Genomic DNA, 15,267 nt, shown 5'->3' on the forward strand with positions numbered 1-15,267 from the left:
TTTGCACCTTCTCTAGTCGGTACATCCACATACTGAATCAGAAAATTGTCTTGTGCACACTTAAGAAATTCCTCTCCATCTAAACCTTTAACACTATGGCAGTCCCAGTCGATGTTTGGAAAGTTAAAATCCCCTACTATAACTATCCTATTAATCTTACAGATAGCTGAGATCTCCTTACAAGTTTGTTTCTCAAATTCCGTCTGACTATTGGGAGGGTCTATAATACAATCCCAAAAAGGTGATTATCTCTTTCTTATTTCTCAGTTCCACCCAAATAACTTCCTTGGATGTATTTCCGGGAATATCCTCCCTCAGCACAGCTGTAATGGTATCCTTTATCAAAAATGTCACTCCCCTCCTCTCTTGCCTCCCTTTCTATCCTTCCTGTCGCATTTGTATCCTGGAACATTAAGCTGCCAGTCCTGCCCATCCCTGAGCCATGTTTCCGTAATTGCTATGATATCCCAGCCCCATGTTCCTAACCATGCCCTGAGTTCATCTGCCTTCCCTGTTAGGCCCCTTGCATTGAAATAAATGCAGTATAATTTATTAGTCCTACCTTGTCCCTGCCTGCCCTGACTGTTTGACTCACTTTGTTCTCAGCTGTACCCGTCTCAGATCGATCTCTGTCCTCACTATCTCCCTGGGTCCCACCCCCCAATTCCATGTAAGGGTCCTGCAACAGGTGACTGAAACTGAGTAATCTCTACGTTTTTATACAAAACTGTGTTGATCTGTTGATGAAAAGGACACCAGTTGATGGCCCACTTGGAAAACAAACTCCCATCTGTCTGGAGTTGACTGAAACCTTAAGAAAAATAATTTAATTAAAAGCCAAGAATGTAACCATTTGATATTACAGCTCTGGAGAATCCCTTCGCTTCTCCCCAGCTTTCAGCCATCTCCTGTCTGACAACACGGAACGCTGTCTGTGTATCCCTCTGTCACTCCTCCTTCAAGAATCTTCATTAAATGCCAACCTTTGGTTATCTTACCTCATCCTTTCACTGTAACTGGGCATTTCTAACTGCGTCCACCCAGCCTGTGGGGGAAAATTCTAAATCCTGATTGCTGAAGCAACATGTAGATGAAAAGCAAGGCTAAGCGTCATAGAATCTAATTCCTTGGAACAAGGATAGGTCGATCACCCCATCAGTTTGGCACCTTTCTTGGTTTGTGTAGGACTTAACAAATATTGTTTCACAAAGATCTCTGTGAATTCTCCCCGACCCACATGTTAATCAGACACTATAGGTTATCATTTGAATTCCGCACTCATCCCAATGTGAAGTTGCCTTGTTTTGCTCTGGCGTCCAGGTTAGTTGATTGGTGGTAATCCGATTCACTTCAGGGAATCCGGTTGAGAAGTGATGCCTTCCACAGTCAAGCGGTTTGCTGGTCTTCACTCTCAAGGTGTCACATACTGAACGTCTGACAAATGCAACGACAGCAAGTGAATGCGGAATCTTTCCCCAGCCTGAAATTGGCCATTTTGTCAGTTGGGGGAGGGAATGAAACAAAATTGGAGGAAGTAGAGAAACAGCAAAGAGACACTTGGAAGAATGCCATCTGCTGCATGAACAGGCATCATTATTGCAACCCACAAGGGATGGTGTGACCCTATGATAGCTGTGCATTCAGTTCTGTACTGTGCACACATATGTACCCCAGCCTCTGTTTCTGTACAGAGAGGAGGCAAGCGCGAGTTGGTTCAGAACCAGTATTTGTTTCCAGAGTTGTTCTGTGGTATCACTATCCAACCTCTGCTTTATCTTTTGGTCGAAACACTTGTTAGAAATTATTTCTGATCAGATAGGTGTGACAGGAACTTGGAGCTAATCATCTTGTGCAGGGATAATGGGCTGAAACCCTGGAAAAATTGGAAGGTCTTGACCTAATGAGAAATGGCTGCACATCTATTAGAAATAAATTAGGATCTCAAGGTCAGTTGCTTACTAAAGGATATCCTGAGGCTCATGTTGAGGAAGTTGTGTCTCCTGTCAAAAGAGGAACTGGTAGTATGGAGTTGCAGGAGGTTTTAGTGTACACCAATGTTAGTACAGAACCATTCTTAATTTCTAGAGCTGGCATTCATTTTGAGCTGACATTATAGAATGAGGTTGGTAAATATTGAAAATACCTCCCTGCTCTCCTCTGGATATTAAAGACTGGGTAAAGTGTGGATATGAGTATGTTTGTTAGTATATGTATATATGAGTGCACTCGTGTGTGAGTACGTGTGTGTTAGTATTTGAAATGCATGTACTTAAATTACATATTGTGTGAAAACTAGCTGTCTAAATTCACAATATGTAATTTAAGTACATGCATTTCAAATGGCCATGAAGATGACATAAAAGGAGACATTAAATCCCATTAAGAATAGATTTCAGGAGAGAAAGGGAGGCAGAAGAACGGATTACAACACAATTAGCACTGCAAACCAATATTTTGGCAAGTTAGTAATGTTTAGTGGTGAGGTATTGTTATTATTTAAGGAATGGGACCTCTGTCACAGTGAGGAGGGAACCAGCCACCAATAGCACTCACATCCTCCCACACAAGAGGGCGGAGGGACTTGCTCAGACACATGCTGTAATAATATTCTTCTGTAATCTGTAAATAACATCAATGAGGAAGTTGGATCCTGTTTACTTGAAGGGTTTCCTTTCCAAAGTTGGTCCAATGGACTTTGTAACATAATAAGACCTGAGCTCACTGCACACATTTTGGAAATCTCCTGTGGGTAGTCTTGTCTCCATTGTAAGGTGCAAGATTCTCATTTTTCTGGTGAAATGTAGTTGAGATAGTTCTGCGTCTATGTGCTGTCATGCACCATCTTCAACCTCCGTGCATGAATTTGGATATATCCAGCAGTGTAGGAAGAGGTCAATGACCTTCTCTGCTCTGCCAGGGATAAGTGCTATTGTATCTCTCTGCTACTTCATTCTCACTCTACCTCGGCTACTGCCCACACAAGTCCCATCAAAGCTCATGCTCCACTATTCTCATTATAGCAGACAGCATCTTCTCTTGCTCCCTCTCACCCACCCAGCTCCCCCCTCGCATGGCCACTGTGCTGCCCACATACTCACTCAGGATACTTCTCTACCTGTTTGCCCAACTGCACTGACAGCTGTGCCACCCATGTCCATCTCAATCAATGCTTCCCTATCTCGCATTCCTCAAGAAAACAGCCCATAACCAGGAAGAAAATGCCAAGGCAGGTGATGCGGCATACACCTTTCGGCTCCTCACGAGAAGATGATCCTGATCCTGGCTACTTCCAGTGACCAAATGAGCATGCCCAAGCCCCAGGACTGATTGCTCAGGCTGCCCCTGACCTACTCTGCTGGGACCCCCTGACTGAAGGGTGTTTCCTTTGATTTGACATGAAGACTGCTTTCCCTTAGACTTCAAAACATGGCCATTTGTTTGAAGTACACGTACATGGCAATCACTACATGATACAGGTATGAGATTGAATGGTGCCATACAGGCTCCTTTGACTGATCACTGCTGACAACAATGACAAGCTGCCTGGCTTTGTGACTGCACTAAGGGGAAGGTCTGGACAGAACCACCTGTTATCTCTGGCTATGTGTGTAAAGGGCTGAAATATAAGGTGACGAGTGGGAGAGAGAGTGAAGGACCTGTCACAATCACCAGCATATAAAAGAGCAAGAGAGTGGAACTGTAGAGATTCATTAAGAGCGGGAGACGCTGAGTGTGGACAGCAACTTCATAAAGAGAAAAGCGATGGTGAAAATTGCAGTGGGAGATTTTTTTGTAGATGTGGGCAAGAATCCATTAAACCTGTTCCTATCTGTCACAACTGAAATGTGACCTAACAGAATGTCCTAAGTCCAGTTTTCAGCTTTATGACTCCATACAAAAACCACCTTTCCAATGTTTGCGATGCCCTTACCTTCAGGAAACAGCTCACTGTAACACAGTAGATAACTTGTGCCAGCTGTGACATGGAAAGGTAGTTTGATCTTGGTCTGGAAGTCACAGAAACAGAAGTTACACTGTTTTCGTCCCTGTCTCTGTGTGTCTGGTGTGTGTATGTGTTTTTCAGTCAGGAGCATTCTTCAATGAAGAAAAGATTTTTTTTAAAAATAGGACAAAAGAAATGTTAGCAACACAGACTCTTCAGGAATTGCAAGAGAACTGCCTGGCATGAGAGTACAAAAAGATAGGGCATATGATACCATCTCTGCCAGAAGCACCAAGTAGATAGTCTGGGCATCAGAGTTCCATCTTCAGATAATTCACTCCACGTGACAACACCTGAATGCACTGGATCCAGTAAAAATTATGAATCCGGTAACAATATTTCAGCTGTAACCATAACCAACATGGAGAAAGATGATAATTGTTCTGGAGGAAGCCCTCAGGACATCACTCAAGATAGTATCCTTGACCCAAACATCTTCAACTTCTTAATCACTGACATTCCTTATATTTTAAGGTCAGAAGTGAGGATTTTTGCTGATGGTTATGGTGATCATTTCCTTTCATAACTCGATGGATGAGAGTCGTCCATAGCTGCAAACGACAAGATCTCGGGATCATTCAGACTTGTGTTCTGTCATTCCACACTGCTGGAAGAGAGCTGTTTTGCAGTTACCAGGACTAAGTCTAACTCCGATTTTGTTCAGAATGTCACACATCCCATTTGTAAGAGCCCATATGTATAGTAAAACATACACAAAGGAACAACAGACAATGTGTCCACCTCAGGCAATTCTGAACAAAGAACATCCAGTGAAATTCATGAGAGCTGAAGTGGTGCTAACAGTCACACAGTTATTTCTTACAACACACAATGGTTTCTGTTCAGTTGAATTTCCCCATCATATGCCCTTTCATATGACTGAAACATCTGGCATTTGAACAGCTTTAAGTATGTTCTGAGCTCTTTCCTGAGACTACTTGTAAAAATTTTTGAAACAGACCACAAGCAGCATCGGGCTCAGCTAAAGCCTGCCTTTAGTCTCAACCTTTTCTTAAAACCTGTTTTTTTGAAAACACAAGTGTCATGTGTTTTACTTGAAATGTGAACTCATTCCTAGCCTGCAATACTATGACACCTCCAACTGCATCTACCCACGTTGGAGATCCTATAAAAAAACAATTTTACCAGAGTAGCCAAATGCAAAGCCTTCACTTGACATTAACTTATTGGACTCTGGGATTCTACAGCAACAGTAAGATGGAATATTGTCTAATTTCCTGGATAAATGCAGCTTCATCTAGACCCCAAAAGCTTCATTCTTTCCATGTCAGAGCAAAGTACAAGATTGGCTCCTCATTGACCACCATTAACATCATCTGTTGAAAGCTCCTCAGTGCATCGTGATTCCAAAATGCTTCATTGATGAGATATTCTGGACAGTTTCGACAGCACCTCCCTAATCCATGGGAACATAGCAAGTTTCAAGCCCTACTTCCAAATCATTCACCATTCTGACTTGAAAAAAACATCACCATTCCTTCATTTTCACAGGCTCAGCATTCTGGAAGTTTCTCCCTAGCTACACTATGAGTAACTTGATTACAGACTGCAGCAGTTCAAGAAGGCGGCTCACTACCACCACATCAAGAGTAACTTAGGGTGGACATTAATTGCTGACCTTGCCAGCAACACCCACATCTCAGAATGAATAAAAGAATCCTTAGAACCCACAGTCTTCTGAGTCAGAGATGTGAGCGTGAGCACTGATCTAGCAAACTCTGGAAAAAACAATTAGACTGGTTAACAGTTTGATTGCTGAGATTTGTGAGTTTACATCTCCAGCCAAGCTATCATTTTTTTTCTTTTTATTTTCCAACTATATAAAAATAAGTAGATCATTTGACCAGTTGCTCTTTTCAGGATGATATGAGATATTAAGAAGCTGATGCATTGAAAGCCGTTTCCTGTAGCTTAGGGTATTAAACAATTCTCCCATGGAATTCTGATGGCAAACAAATATGTGGTAGGAATGATGAGTGAATATTTGATTTCTTGATTCAGTGCATGCCCAAGTAGAAGTTATCTCAAGTCTCTGGAAGGAGATAAATCAGTAGGTAGACTCTGTGACAGGGTGGTAAGAGTTTATTATATGGTAATGAGTAAATTAGCTGGGGCAGCCATAACTATTTCAAGTATTTAGGTGGGGGGACTGAGTGTAATTTATCTGCGTGTTGATGACACAAAGTTTGGTGGGCAAGTAAACTGTGAAGAAGGTGCAATCGTTGAAAAAGACTTAAACAGACTAAATGATTGAACAAGTGTGACATTATTCACTTTTGTATTTATTGTTTCTTAATAGTTGAAGAGACTTGGATGTATACAAATCACAAAAATGTAATGGAGGCAAAGGAAATAATCAGAAAAACAAATGATAGCCTTTATTGCTGGTGCATAAAGGATTCTTACAATCATATGGGACCTTGATGAGATGTTACCTGAGTACTACATATCTTTTCTTCAGAAAGAAAACTATGCCTGCCTTGGAGGTAGTGTGACATGGGTTTACAAGTCGGATTCCTGTGTTGTTCTTTATGAACACAGCTTAACTAGACTGACTGGTCTATCCTATTGATAAGTATGAGAGGTGATCTCACTGATACATCAAGAAGTCTTGAGGAGCTAGAGAGGATTACATTACAGTGTGGAAACAGGCCCTTCAGCCCAACAAGTCCACACCGACCCGCCGAAGCGCAACCCACCCATACCCCTACATTTACACCTTACCTAACACTACGGGCAATTTAGCATGGCCAAATCACTTGACCTGCACCTCTTTGGACTGTGGGAGGAAACCGGAGCACCTGGAGGAAACCCACGCAGACACGGGGAGAACGTGCAAACTCCACACAGTCAGTCGCCTGAGACGGGAATTGAACCTGGGTCTCTGGCGCTGTGAGGCAGCAGTGCTAACCACTGTGCCACCGTGCCAATAGATGATCGGTGGATGCTTCTCATGAGTGAGGGCTTGGATACTCAGAATAAAGTGTCAGCCATTTAGAACTGAGAAGAAAAGATATTTCTCCACTTAAAGGACATGAGTTCTGTACTCAGGAGCTGTGATTTCAACATACAGAGGATACATTTTTGGATAATCCATAAATATGGGATAATGCGGGAAGGAGAAATTGAAGTGAAAATCAGCTATGATTTGTTGAATTGTGAAGGAGGCTATAGGGACTGAATAGTGTTTGCTGCACCTGTATCTTATATTTGTCTTCTTACGTAGATAGATCAAATGCCTATTGGGTTAAGATGCATGTTCTCTGTGAAAAATACATAGGATATCTATTGGGGAGGGTGTGAAAGAGGATTCAATGGATGAGTAACATTTTGAAAGATGGAATGCTAAATATCTGACACATGAACAAGTTGCAAATAAATTTTCTCTGAGGTGCAGTCAGTGTGAATCTTCTGTAACATTGTTCAAAGCGTGGTATGAGATTCTTGTCACACTTCCAACTATCTTACACAACCTTAAGGAGAGGTGGCCTTTATCTAATTCTAGTGAGTACTTCAGGTTAAATAACAATGTCAGGATTACAAGAAGTAGTGAGCTGAACCCTTGGTAATTACTTTCTTTATATGGACTTTTAAAAAAATGGTCCTTCAGGAATCCAGATCCAATCTAAGTTATTTCTTGGATGACTCAAATGGACAGCTTCTTCTCACAGATATTTTTAAACATACTCAGATTCAAACACAGCATCCTGTTTTATTCTGTAGAAGAGACTTTAGTGGTACTGCCTGGATTTTGAGCATTTGAACAATTCAATTTAAATCAATTGGATATTGTTGTTCAAAGTTGAATTATGTCTACCTCCAAACTCTAGCCAATGACAAATACAGCCTTATATTTAACAGAAATGGACAGAAATTCAGATTACAGTTTTTTTTTATAATGCCACATTTCTGTGACTGGATTTCAACAGATACTAAATCAAAATTGCACAGAAATGATTTGCAATAACTACACAAATCCACATCCACTGCACTCGGTAATAGTGAAGTGAATTATTCACAGTTTTGAAAAGCAAGTAATCCCTTCAGTTACACAGGAACAGTTCACCCCTCTTTTGTTCTTACATTCATTTACAATTAGCCTGTTTGTTCCTGAACTCATAATGGCTGTGAAAATTACTCTCTAGCAGTCTAGTGCTGGTGTAATTCAAATCTGAAAGCAGAAAATTATATTCTTTCAGCCACTTCCTGCACATTCCACAAGGCAGCCCAAGCTGACCTGGGCATGTTGTGTTTGTCTGGCATAATGGAAGAATATGCCTGATAGTAGCATCAGGGAAAAAGTGAGGACTGCAGATGTTGGTGATCAGAGTCAAAACGTGTGGTGCTGGAAAAGCACTGCCGGTCAAGCAGTATCCGAGGAGCAGAAGAGTCGATGTTTCAAGCATAAGCAGCCCTCCTGCAAGTTGACTTTGATAGTGGTATCAGCCAATCATCTGGTTGGTTTGATTTGTGTCACTGAAGCTGCAACACCTGAAGGACAGCACAAGTCTTCACCGATCTCTCTTTGACATGCATTCCCCTGCGTAACTCTACACCAACCCCATTTGAAGGGGCAGCCATCCAACATACAGGAGGCACGCTTTTGACTCTTTTAGCCAAAGTTGGTGGACGTTTGAAGGAATTTTACTAATGAGCATGTACATCCCTTCACACAATGCACAGGACTCTAACACTTCCAGTCTGTGAGAGGAATGGGAGCAGATAGTGCAGTGCCTCAACACCACCAAGAAATGCTAGGAGACAGTGAGGTCTGCAGATAATGGAGATCAGTGTTGAGAGAGTGTTGCTGGAAAAGTACAGCAGGTCAGGCAGCATCCGAGGAGCAGGAAAATCGACGTTTCGGGCTGGAGCCCTTCATCATGAATGAATCAGGGAGCCTCCGGGGTAGGAAAGTGGTGAAGTCCACATTGGTGAGCACATCTCTTACCCCAGCTGAACAAGGAACAATGTCTGAGCTGAGCCTTGTTCACCAAGAAGGTAATGGAAAGAGCAGGTGTTCTGCTAAAGAGTCATCTCGACTCAAAGCATCAGCTTGCTGTCTCTCCATGGTTGCTGTCTGATCTGTTGCGCTCACCAGCATTTGTTGTTTCCAGGTATTCCACAGGGATTGGTTCTGGGTCCTCTTTTGTTTATAAGTTATATAAATGATTTAGATGAGAATATAGAAGGCATGGTTAGTAAGTTTGTGGATATTCTGAGAAAGAGTCACTGGACCTGAAACATTAACTCTGATTTCTCTCCAGAGATGCTGCCAGACATGCTGAACTTTTCCAGCAATTTGTATTTTTATCTGTGCAATACATCCTGTTTAAAAGGGACGTGAGGAAAAGAACAATGAATTGGTAGATCCTAGGTAATCGAAGAGGAGCTTATCAGACAACTTTAAAAATATATTTGAAGGTACTTCATAGCAGGATTATAAAGCAAAATTTGTCACCAGCCATATAAGGCACTATTCAGACAGATGCTGAACCCCTTGAACAAAGAGAGAGGTTTGAAGGACCATTCTAAGGAAGGAGAGTAAAGGCGATAGGCAAAGAGGTTATCACTGCCAATGATAAAGTAAAATATTTGGTTGCTCAAGCAGTTAGTTGGAGGAGAGCTGACATTTTGATGGGTTTTAGGGCTCTAAAGATTGAAACTAAACATGAAAAGTTTAAAACCAGTTCTTAACCAGGGGTCAATACCAATCAGCAAACACAGGGATGTGGGTAAATAGAGCTTGGTGCAAGCAAGTGGACAGCTTTGATTAACCCTCAGACTTAGAGTGTGAAACAGGGGAGACCAGTTAGAATTCTGTGACAGTCAAGACAAGTCTGGAACGAACAAAAGTATAGCAGAGGGTTTCAAGCAGTTTCAGGTGAACTGAGGCAATGGTACATTTGGACAATGTTACAGTATAGAAATAAATGATTCTGTGATGGTGCAGCTTTCTGCACGGAAGTGATCTCTCCGTCAGATTTAATATCATGGTTTCTAATAGTGTGTTTCAGCCTCAGGTAGTTGATGGGGAGACAAATATAGTGAGTAGCTAGGCAACAGAGTTTGTAGTGGGTGTGAGATATAATGGCTTTGGTCTTCTTGATATTGAAGTGGAGGACATTACTACTCATCCTCTACTGGATGACAGACCAGTAGTCCATTAGAGGAGTTGAGAGAGGGAGGGGTGAGGTAGATTTGAGCAGTGGTTTGTACATTTGGAATCTAATGCTGAGTTTTAGGATGATCCACTAAGTAATAGCACGTAGATAAGAAATAGAAGAAGGTAAAAGAAAGGACTTGGGTGATGTAAAGTAATTATGTAGGAATAGGAAGGTAAGGGATTGCACTTGATTCTATGATTAACAAAAATAAAAATGGAGTTGAGAACCATCCTTCTCAGCTGGACGACAGTGCAAGGTGCTGGAGGAGGCCAGTGTGGTCAACCATGTGAAAGGATACAGACCGATCAAGGATGAGGAGGAGTTTCTTTGTACCTTTTTTTACAGTCACAGTCAATTGAATTTGTGAGTTTGATAAGTGTTGTTCAATTGTGTGACAGGGGCAGGGGATTCAAAAATGGAATTTCCTAAAAGAAGGGATGCATCAACATGTTCTTTGAAATGGAAAGGGAGGTTAGAGATGGAATACTAGTTTGCAAGGACTGTTGGGGCAATTATCACCATTCATTTAGATCACTTAACCTCTCAATTATCTTTTAATTTATAGGTTAAGGGACAACTAACCAAGAAGATCGGTTTAACTTGACTCATGCTTCTTTAAGGTAAGCGCACAGGAGAATGATTCATCTATGCTGTTGAATCTTGGGTTGTGTTGACTGATGTGTGTAAAAGACTGGGACTACACGGATTATGTTATAGTATTAGATCTGTCTCCCTCTTTCCACCAGCTCTTGATCTCTGTTGATACTTGAAGGGAGCTGAGAAGCCAAGACATTGGTAGAAATCTATGAGCAGGCCAGAAAAGGGGCCTTGAAGCCAAATAACTCATAAACTGGAGGTTGAAAAAAAAATCAGACGAGAAATGTTTTCTTAAAAGAGATTTGAGGACTGGCAGGATGTACATTTTATATTTTTGCTGGCTTCTGGTTTCACCATAGTTCAAATGCTGATGGTTTCCTGCTTAAGATTTAAAGCCACGCATTTGAAGTACTTTGTAGGTTTTATGGTTTGATGTTTATTCGCGAAGAGCAATCAAAAAGGTTGATGAAATTTGGTGCTTTTACTGCAGGGGTCTGCAGTATAAAGGGGAAGAAGTTATGATTACTCTGCACTGATCCTTAGTTAGATCTCATCTTGAACACTGTATTTGTATTGGACTCAGTAATTCAAAAAGCATAAGGTGACCTTGGAGTAGTTGAAGTGCAGCCTTACATAACTGAGACAGGAGCTTCGAGAGTGAAGTCATGAAGAAGAGTTTGCTTGATTTAGGAATACATGGTGAATCTTGTGGTTCTTGACTAAGTCCGAGTTACGTTGAGGTTTTAGAGGGATTGACACCATTAAGATTATCAGGTTTTCTCGCTATATTGTACAAACATCATCTTAGTGAGTTTTGAGAAGATTTGTAGCTCAGGTTGAGGTTTTGGAGGTAGGTGTGCTCGCTGAGCTGCAAGATTCATTTCCAGACGTTTTGTTACCTTACTAGGTAACATCTTCAGTGGACCTCAGGTGAAGCAATGCTGAAAATTTCTGCTTTCTATTTATATGTTTGGGTTTCTTTGGGTTGGTGATATCATTTCCTGTGCTGATGTTATTTCATGTGGTGAAGTCACTTCCTGTTCCTTTTCACAAGGTGTGGTAGATGGGGTCTAACTCAATGTGGTAAAAACAATGACTGCAGATGCTGGAAACCAGATTCTGGATCAATGGTGCTGGAAGAGCACAGCAATTCAGGCAGCATCCGACGAGCAGCAAAATCGACGTTTCGGGTAAAAGCCCTTCATCAGGAATAAAGGCAGAGAGCCTGAAGCGTGGAGAGATAAGCTAGAGGAGGGTGGGGGTGGGGAGAAAGTAGCATAGAGTACAATAGGTGAGTGGGGGAGGAAGAGCTTCAGGGCAGAGGAAATGACCTGGGAGTTGCAGTGGGAGAGGGACTCCCTGAGATTCTTGTAGAGAGAGGAGGAAAACTTCTTCAAGGCAGGCATCCTTGCAAGAGGATTCGCAGTAGGGTTAAAATCAACAAGGTTAAAACAATGACTGCAGATGCTGGAATATGTTTGTTGATAGAGTTCCGGTTGGAATGCCATGCTTCTAAGAATTCTCGTGCGTGTCTTTGTTTGGCTTGTCCTAGGATGGATGTGTTGTCTCAGTCGAAGTGGTGTCCTTTCTCATCCATATGTGAGGATACTAGTGAGAGAGGGTCATGTCTTTTCGTGGCTAGTTGGTGTTCACATATCCTGGTGGCTAGTTTTCTGCCTGTTTGTCCAATGTAATGTTTGTTACAGTCCTTGCACGGTATTTTGTAAATGACATTGGTTTTGCTTGTTGTCTGTATAAGGTCTTATAAAACATATAAATGGAAAGCAGGAATTTTCAGCAGTGCTTCTTCTGAGGCCCACTGAAGATGTTACCTAGGAAGGTAATGAAAAGTCTGGAAATGAACCTTGCAGCTCAGTGAGCAAACCTACATCCAAACATCGTCTCATTACTCCGCCCCTATGCTGTTTGTCTCATCCGATTTCAGCCTCATCTTACCCAAAACAATGCCTGAACAAATCACCACTCAATAGGTATCCACTCAACCAAACCTCAGAGAATGGGCTGTACTGTCAGAGCAGCCTCCCTCCACCCCAGCTCTGGAAACATGCAGTATACCGATACATCATGAGGAGGAGAGGAAGATGGAAACTTATTAAAGGCACTTGAGTAGCACTGATGACAGAGCACTGCCAGTTATTTTATCCTTCTTTTATAAATGGCAAGGCTTTCATCTTACATCTGGTTGTTTGTCTCTCTAAGCCATAACATCAGCAGATCTTAGTTCTCAGGTAAGGTCACTTAGACCCCTCCCTGTCACCAACCCAACAGGCTGTAGTTATTTTCTTCCCCATTGCATACTTCCAACCTCTAGTACAATTGAAGGTAATATTGAGTTGTCCTCATCCAGAGGTCTGCAGCCTTCACCTCTGTGAGCTTCCAAATATCAAAACCCCCCTTCCTGGTAGTCCTTGCATAAATCCAATTGGCTTTGTACCCCCTCAGCTCCCCACCTAAGCCATGCACTTGTCCACCACTTCCCTCACAGTCCCTGGCATCTGAGGTGACCATGCCAGCTGTGATCATACAGTGCCCCTCTTAATGCCAGAGTGCACATGACCACAAAAGAACCTCCTTCAAGCACAACCCCCTTCCCATCTAAACTTGACCATGTGTTCCCCTTGTAGATACTGTTGGTCCACTTCCCCCCTCAATCTGGAGCCCCCAACCCCAAGAACAACTTGTAAAGTCTGATTCCTGTTGCAATGGCTCTCCTTATCCCTCCCGTCAGCTTTTTCTCATATTTTCTGTGGACAGAGCTGATGGAATGACCATGTTCCACCACTTCGAGTGACCAAACTAGACAGTTCTGAATGAGGAGAGTGCTGACTGGTGTCTGTGCACCTCTCAGAGTACATTAGCTCTGAGGGGGTTAGAGCTAGAGGACTGACCATGACCCATTCAGAGGCATGGAAAGACTGACTGCGAACACTCCAACTGGATGCCTGACTCTGGTCAATCCCCTAACCTGGCTTTGGAGGCTGTGCTTGACATAATGCACCAGCAGCCTCCATGAACCTCGGTCAGGACTATTCTCCTAGCAGCTTGATACATAAATGTTTGCTGTTGTGTGTTTGTCACATAAGCTATTGGCCCACAGTGCAGGTGTGACATTGGCATAGCACACTGCCTTACAGCAAGTTGTCTACCCCCTTGACAGCGCACTGCTGACCAGTAACTGACCACATTCCTGATGAAGGGCTTATGCCCAGAACGTCGACTCTCCTGCTCCTCAGATGCTGCCTGACCTGCTTTGCTTGTCCAGCGCCACACTTTTCGAATGCTGACCAGTAAGGCAAGCTGCCTGACTTTATGACTGTGCTAATTGCGAGTAAGCAGGTAGGTGCTAAGCGAGTGAGCAATAAGAGAGCAAATGAGTAGCCCTGTGATGCAGCCTGGTCCAGTCCATGAACTGCGTGTCTGATTGCACACACAGAGCATCCCTACTCTAAACTTTCAATTCTAATTAGCAGTGCATCCTGCAATGCAAGTACATGCTGCCAGTGTATTGGAGAGGTGTTAGCAAATGCCAATGTTTGTGGAGGGGTGGTACGTGTTTCTAATGCCTGTAGGTGATGCCCTGAGATTGGCAGTCTGGTCCTAAGTAACGTGGAGGTCCCTCTGAGCAGGCAGTGAGCTGAAATCAGTTACACATTAATGATCTGGAACTGAAGGCATTGTTGCTAAGTTGTCAGATGACACAAAGATAGGTGGAGAGGCAGGTAGTGTTGAGAAGGTGGAAGGGCTGATAAAGGACTTGGACAGACTTGGAGAGTGGGAAAAGAAGTGGTAAATGTGGGAAAGAGTGTGTTTATGCACTTTGATAGGAAGAATAGAAGCATGGAGTATTTTCTATTGGAAAAGGCTTCAGAAATTTGAAGCACAACAGGTCTTAGGGATCTTGGTTCAGGATTCCCTTGAGGTTAATATACGAGTTTAGTTGACGGTTAGGAAGGCATTTCGAGAGGATGAGGATACGAAAGCAGGTATATACTGTTGTGGCTGTACAAGGCTCTGATCAGGAATACTGTGAGCAGTTTGGGGCACCTTATCTAAGGAAAGATATGCTAACCTTTGAGGGTTCCAAAGGAGATTTACAAGAACGATCCTGAGAATGAAGAGCTTGTCATATGAGGAGTGGTTGGTGACTCTGGGTTTGTGTTTGGTGAAGTTTAAAAGGATGAAGTGGGATTTGATTGAAACTTACCGAAAACTAAGAGGCTTGGATAGAGTGGATCCAGAGAAGATGTTTCCACTAGTAGGAGAAATGAGGATCTAAGGGCACAGCCTCAGAGTGAAGGGATGACCCTTTAGAACTGAGATCGGGAGGAATTTCTTCAGCCAGAGGGTGGAGAATCTGTGGAACACATTGCCACAGAGGGCTGTGAAGGCCAAGTCATTGCATGTATTTATGACAGAGATAGATAGGTTCTTGATTAGTCAGGTGAGCAAAGACTACAGGGA

At 42.6% G+C, this 15,267-nt stretch overlaps 1 protein-coding gene across 2 annotated transcripts in view; it reads left to right on the forward strand.

Annotated features, from left to right (window-relative positions):
* The window catches only part of shank3a (SH3 and multiple ankyrin repeat domains 3a), a 1,030,755-nt gene that overhangs the window by 83,285 nt on the left and 932,203 nt on the right, over window positions 1-15,267 (forward strand). For both annotated transcript variants that reach the window (XM_043713933.1, XM_043713934.1), the window contains exon 2: window positions 10,754-10,808. The gene's annotated coding sequence lies outside the window, so the exon portion shown is untranslated. The remainder of the gene's footprint in view (window positions 1-10,753; window positions 10,809-15,267) is intronic.

This window comes from Chiloscyllium plagiosum, chromosome 23 (genome assembly GCF_004010195.1).
Source record: "Chiloscyllium plagiosum isolate BGI_BamShark_2017 chromosome 23, ASM401019v2, whole genome shotgun sequence".
Lineage (NCBI taxonomy): Eukaryota > Metazoa > Chordata > Chondrichthyes > Orectolobiformes > Hemiscylliidae > Chiloscyllium > Chiloscyllium plagiosum.